This window comes from Copadichromis virginalis, linkage group LG7, assembly GCF_057382275.1.
Source record: "Copadichromis virginalis isolate Kocher_CV1m ecotype Utaka linkage group LG7, C_Virginalis_male_GT1.1, whole genome shotgun sequence".
Lineage (NCBI taxonomy): Eukaryota > Metazoa > Chordata > Actinopteri > Cichliformes > Cichlidae > Copadichromis > Copadichromis virginalis.
Genome location: NC_140624.1, coordinates 36860218 through 36866775, shown reverse-complemented (window position 1 = coordinate 36866775; position 6558 = coordinate 36860218). Strand labels below are relative to the sequence as shown.

The 6558-nt window shown below is 51.0% G+C and overlaps 1 long non-coding RNA gene across 1 annotated transcript in view; it reads right to left on the bottom strand.

The window, feature by feature from the left end:
- Positions 1-5600: 5600 nt before the first annotated feature.
- LOC146705554 (uncharacterized) overlaps positions 5601-6558 on the bottom strand; it is a 41012-nt gene continuing 40054 nt past the window's right edge. The window contains exon 4 of the long non-coding RNA XR_014921708.1: positions 5601-5939. This is a non-coding gene — a long non-coding RNA (uncharacterized LOC146705554). The remainder of the gene's footprint in view (positions 5940-6558) is intronic.

The window sequence follows — 6558 nt, the reverse complement described above, 5'->3', positions numbered from 1 at the left end:
TTTCTGTCTGTTGTTGTGTCCTACAATATGAAAAATCCAAGATCTTTGTGGATTACTTATTCTCTAATAGACAAGAAGAGAAAAAGTAATCTCTTATTCTCTTCTTCCATACAAGAAGAGCTTTTGTTATGACTGCTGGTGGCATGTCAAATATATGAAGAAATCTTACAACATTCACAGATGCTGACAGTTTCAACAGCAATACTACTGATACGGTAGATAGTGAAGGTATAATAAAAGTTATGAAAATCTGTGATAGTTTTCTTGACAGACAAGCTATTTTCTAAAAGCTTCTAGTCTAGTCCCAGGTATAGACTCCTTGTTGATATCATGAATTAAATGAATCACTGTGTGCTCCCAGGATGTTGGCTACACAGTCAATGCCGGGCTTTTTTCTCAATGCTGTTTTGTTTTTTCATCCCGTCCTTTTGTGGCTTACTTGTGCACTGCAGCACATTGTTAACTAACAAAAACAGATTAATAAAAAATGTAAATATATATGCATATAATTTTGTATAAATTCTTCCCAAGTGACAACATGTTTGCACAGGACTCCGGTGGGTTTTTTCTTTTCATATTCTAGCACCTAGTTGGACCTCATCACCCTGCATGGCGATCATTTTGTCCACCTCCACAACAGTGTGTGAGATGTACTGTAGAAGAGCAAGAAGGCTCACCACCAAATGGCACTTTAACACTTTCCATTCACACTGCTTCAACACTGGTGTCATAGCACTCCAGAAATCTATGAATGACTCCTAGTAACCTTTTGAACCCAATGCTGTCTTTCACTCCCTTTATTTCTAGGGCCATGGTAATTTCATGTTTCACCCAAGCATACCATATTGTCATGGTCCTGGGCCATGTGGGCCCAGTATTCTTAGTTTTCATGTATTTTTGTATTTTGTTCTTTATTTAGGCCATGCTTCCTGGGTTGATCTGTTACGTTGTTCCTTATGTGTTTTCCCTTCGTGACTCTTACCCCCTGTGTGCCCCTCTGTGTATTTATGAGCCCTCGTCTCTCTTTGTGCTTTATTCTATGTTTTCCCCAGCCCGTTATGTCTGCGTTCTCCCCGTGCTCTCTCTCCTCCTGTTTGAACCTCTGTGTACTTCCTGCTTTACTTTGCCCATCTCCCATCAGTGTTACGTTCACTCCTGCCGTGTCTTGTTATGATTATCAGTGTCACCTGTGTTCCCCGTGTGCATCCACTTCCCCTGATCATCCCTCATGTGTATTTAGTCTCTGTGTTTCGTACAGTCTGTGTCGCGTCGTCTGTGTTCTCACCTCCATGTTTTCACGGTCAGTCCTTGCAGTGATCATCATAGTCTGAGTTTTCTTAGTTTGTCGCAGTATTAGTTTTCCCAGTTTAGTTATAGTCTAGTCACGCCATCCCTGCTTTGTTTGTGCACTTTGTCTTCAGCCATAATAAAGGCTCGCTTTCTGTTAAGTCCACTCCCGTCTACTAACTTGTGTATGCACCTGGGTCCATCACACACACCACCGCACGGCCTGTCTCTGCAGACCGTGACAGTACGACGCGACCATGTCGGACCCAGCGACACAAGAGAGGGAGATCCTCCAGACGGTGGAGTCGCTATGTGGTAGATGGCTGCGGTGCTCCGGAGAGGAGGAACGGGAGGAGTTGGCCCGCCAAGTGGGAGTATGCGTGTCTGTGTTTCCCTGGCTATGGGAGGCACTACACCCGCTGATCACCGACCTTCTCGTCACCGCTCTCCAACTCCGTCCGCAGCCACGGCTATGCCGCCAGAGCCCTGCTGTTGTCCCGTTTCCCCGCTGCTTCACGAGCCAGAAGCAGTTGCAGTTGGAACGGTGAGGCTCGCCACCGACACACCTTCCGCTCGCGCCCCGTCGGCTTCCGCGTCTTCACCGCGTTCTGGCCGCACGGCGTGGCGCACGGAGACGACGGAGGCCATGGACTTTGGCGAGGAAGAGCGGCAGCAGGTGTTACGGGCTTATCGGGAGGACGAGCTCCGGTGGAAGCCCTGGCTCATCTCGGAGCAGGACCTCTCACCTGCTGCACAGCCTACCAGCCGCTCGCCGTCTCCAATCCGCTTAGACTTTACTTCGCCTGCCTCATTTCTGGCAAGGATGTGGGCGGACGACCGGGAGATCGCCGCTACATCACCCCCTGCATTGGTGCCATCAGCGCCCATCGCGCCAGCTACCAGAAGGGCACCGCATTAACTCCGGTGAGTGACTGTGTTTTCGTGCCTCACGTCCCCTCTATGAAGCAGAGTGAGATGAGCATTGATTTGCCGGGGCCGGACACTATGACTGAATCGTGTTCGGAGACTGACAGTACAGTGTTTAGTTGTTTAGAAAGACCTACTAAGGAAATCATGGAGCCCGGTCTCTGTGAGCAGCAGCAAGCAGCTTGCACCCACGTAGAGGAGGAGCTCCGGGGAAAGCCGTGGCCTACCCCCGATTGTCAGCACATCTTTCGGGGAACACGCCTGGCTCTCGGGGGCCCTCGGAGCCGCCAGGGTCTGCAGCCTCTCACAACTCAGTTAGCTCCCTCGCAGCCCTTCACAGCTCAGTTAGCTCCCTCGCAGCCACCCTCAGTTCAGTTAGCTCCCTCGCAGCCACCCTCAGTTCAGTTAGCTCCCTCGCAGCCACCCTCAGTTCAGTTAGCTCCCTCGCAGCCACCCTCAGTTCAGTTAGCTCCCTCGCAGCCACCCTCAGTTCAGTCTCCAGTGCCGCCTGTAGCGCAGGCCCCAGTAGCTCCAGTGCCGCCTGTAGCGCAGGCCCCAGTAGCTCCAGTGCCGCCTGTAGCGCAGGCCCCAGTAGCTCCTGTAGCCCAGTCCCCGATAGCAGTACGGTCCGCTGGTCAGCTTAACATTCAGCCAGGGGTCTCAAATCTCTCTGGCTCTGCATCAGCTCCTGCTGGGAGCTCGGATGAGCTCATCCAGGACTCCGCGGCTCCCACGCCGCCACCTACCTCGTCAGCTGGAGGGTCCGAGGGGCCCGTTCAGCCTCCTGTCCCCGCTGGAGGGTCCGAGGGGCCCGTTCAGCCTTCTGTCTCCGCTGGAGGGTCCGAGGGGCCTGTTCAGCCTTCTGTCTCCGCTGGAGGGTCCGAGGGGCCCGTTCAGCCTCCTGTCTCCGCTGGAGGGTCCGAGGGGCCCGTTCAGCAACCTTCCTCGTCAGCTGGGGGTTCTGGAGAACCGCACCAGCCTCATGACACGTCAGCTGGAGGGTCCGAGGGGCCCGTTCAGCCTTCTGTCTCCGCTGGAGGGTCCGAGGGGCCCGTTCAGCCTCCTGTCTCAGCTGGAGGGCCCGAGGAGCCCGTCCGGCCTCACGCCTCGTCTGCTGGAGGGCCCGAGGAGCCCGTCCAGCACCATGCCACATCAGCTGGAGGGCCCGAGGAGCCCATCCAGTCACCTTCTGCTACGCCTGGTCCAGCCTGTGCTTCGTCTGCTGCAGCTCCGGCCTGTGCTTCGTCAGCTGCAGCTCCGGCCTGTGCTTCGTCAGCTGCAGCTCCGGCCTGTGCTTCGTCAGCTGCAGCTCCAGCCTGTGCTTCGTCAGCTGCAGCCTCAGAGCCGTCATCCTCGCCTGGTCCGGCTCCGGCTTCAGCCTCAGAGTCTTCGTCTGCTGCAGCCTCAGAGTCTTCGTCTGCTGCAGCCTCAGAGTCTTCGTCTGCTGCAGCCTCAGCCTGTGCTTCGCCTGGTCCCGCCTCAGCCTGTGCTTCGCCTGGTCCCACCTTGACTGGTCCCGCCTCGACTGGTCCTGTGCCCACCGGGCCTCGGCCAGTACGCCTGACACTGGAGAGCCGCCGCCGCTGCCTTGCGCGCGGCCGGCCCCCTGAACTGCTTCGCCGCCGCCGCCGCTGCCTTCCGCGCGGCCGGCCCCCTGAACTGCTTCGCCGCCGCCGCTGCCTTCCGCGCGGTCGGCCTCCGGATCTGTTCTGTCACCGTGGCCACCTTTCCCGTGGCCGGCCTCCGGAACGGTTGGACTGGACTTTTGTGTTGTCGCCTCTCGGGTTGGCCTTCGGGCCTCTTTGGACATTCGCCTTCCTGTTCTGGACTCTTTTGTGTATTTGTGGACTCAGTTTTGTTCTCGTGCTCCTTGTTTTTGGTTCGTTTTGTTCCCTCCGTCCTGGTCCCCCGCCTCCCGCCCTGGGTGGGGTGTTTTCTGTTTCGCTTGTGTTTTGTTTCTCGGGTTTGGGCTGTCGGGAGCCAGCCCTTTAGGGGGGGGTGGTGTCATGGTCCTGGGCCATGTGGGCCCAGTATTCTTAGTTTTCGTGTATTTTTGTATTTTGTTCTTTATTTAGGCCATGCTTCCTGGGTTGATCTGTTACGTTGTTCCTTATGTGTTTTCCCTTCGTGACTCTTACCCCCTGTGTGCCCCTCTGTGTATTTATGAGCCCTCGTCTCTCTTTGTGCTTTATTCTATGTTTTCCCCAGCCCGTTATGTCTGCGTTCTCCCCGTGCTCTCTCTCCTCCTGTTTGAACCTCTGTGTACTTCCTGCTTTACTTTGCCCATCTCCCATCAGTGTTACGTTCACTCCTGCCGTGTCTTGTTATGATTATCAGTGTCACCTGTGTTCCCCGTGTGCATCCACTTCCCCTGATCATCCCTCATGTGTATTTAGTCTCTGTGTTTCGTACAGTCTGTGTCGCGTCGTCTGTGTTCTCACCTCCATGTTTTCACGGTCAGTCCTTGCAGTGATCATCATAGTCTGAGTTTTCTTAGTTTGTCGCAGTATTAGTTTTCCCAGTTTAGTTATAGTCTAGTCACGCCATCCCTGCTTTGTTTGTGCACTTTGTCTTCAGCCATAATAAAGGCTCGCTTTCTGTTAAGTCCACTCCCGTCTACTAACTTGTGTATGCACCTGGGTCCATCACACACACCACCGCACGGCCTGTCTCTGCAGACCGTGACACATATATTGCTATTTTCCCAGAAATGGCCTAATTTGGCAGTTCACTGTGTTATTCATGCTCCTGGCCTATGTCGAGTTTAATTGTTCAAGTCTTTACACATAGCTTAATGCATAGAGAAAAAAATGTTGAAAATGTAAAATAGCACTGCTATCTGGAGGGGACAAATGTGATATGGTGCAGCGCCTCAGTAAATGCATAAACCCATAGTATCACATATGCAAATCATCAGATAAAGTGGACCCAACTCCACTCAAACAGAGACAGACTGGCAGGGAGGTAAGAGAAAATAGTAGTTTAATTAATCTCAATAATATAACAAAAAGCACTGCTTGTTGGGCTAGGGGTGTCCAAAGATGAAGACAAACCCCAACAGCAAAGGGGAGAAGATATATAGAGAAGACACTGATGCAAGGAGCAAATTAAAGGAACACTAATAAGGAAACCAAAACTTAAGGATTACAGATCATCAAAATTTCTCTTTCTCTGTGTATGTATGTCTCTATCATCTTCAGCATATTTTTGACATTAAAATATATTTGAAAAGTCTTTCTAATGTCTGAGCTGTTTGATCTGAACGTATCAGAAACTGATTGATTATCCTGACTGATACTAACTTTCTTATGTTCACGATGAAGCAGTTTAAATCACTTCAATTACAGTTCTAGAAAAGTGTTTTAGATCATGTTTTTTTTCTGCAGATATGTCAAATAGATAAATCAGCTTACATCTGCATGTTTAGAAGGCTTAGCTGCATTTATGGGCAGCTGCATTTCAAGCTGTGAGACAATGCAAACCCTTTCAAAGTCATTTAGTGTGGTACAAGAAAGACTTCGTTGTGGTTTTGTAGTGCATCCAGATCCATCCTCAAAGGAGGGCTGCCTCCTCCTTTGTTCTCCTTCTTCCATCCGATCCTAGCCAATTCCCGAAATTTGAAACAGCTCTTAAACCTCCAATCTGCATCTGGAAATGATCAATATGCCTCTCCCTACCCATCACCATGGTCCACTGGGCTTAATTTCCTTCCCTCTGGCTAAAATCTAAAAAAAAACAAAAAAAAAAAAAACCAAGTCAAATCCCACTTGTTGCTCTGACAAGGCCTTTTAATGTGAGCCTCTAGCTGCTGTGTCTTTTCAACATGTCAACTCTGTTCACCAGCAATATTCAGTCATTCTCAAACTTTAGATATAAGCCCAGGTAAATTTCCTAGTTGCCCCTGACCAACTGCTGACATCACAGTAGGTGCACAACTCACAACACAACCCGTGTTACTGCATTTGCAGAGCCATCTACTGATGGCGCCTAATCTCCTCATCTTCACAGCCAGAGCCTGAAAGACACAGTTTTTCTCAATCACAGTGAAGTCATTCTTATTATTCTTAATGCAGCTGGACATTTTCCCCTAACACTCCTAATGCAGTTCTCAAAGCAGTTAATGTCAGGGCTCTGTGTGCGGGCAGGTGGAAATGTGGATCCAAATGCAGGACTCCGAGACAAAATGTAACTAAAACCACAGCTATTCTTGCTGGCATGAAACAAAAACCCAAACCAAACCATGAAACCAAGCAGGAACACACACCGAGCACATGAAAACACAGGGCTAATATACACAGGGTGGTAATCAGCGAATGGGCAACAGGAGGGAGACACAGCTGGGAG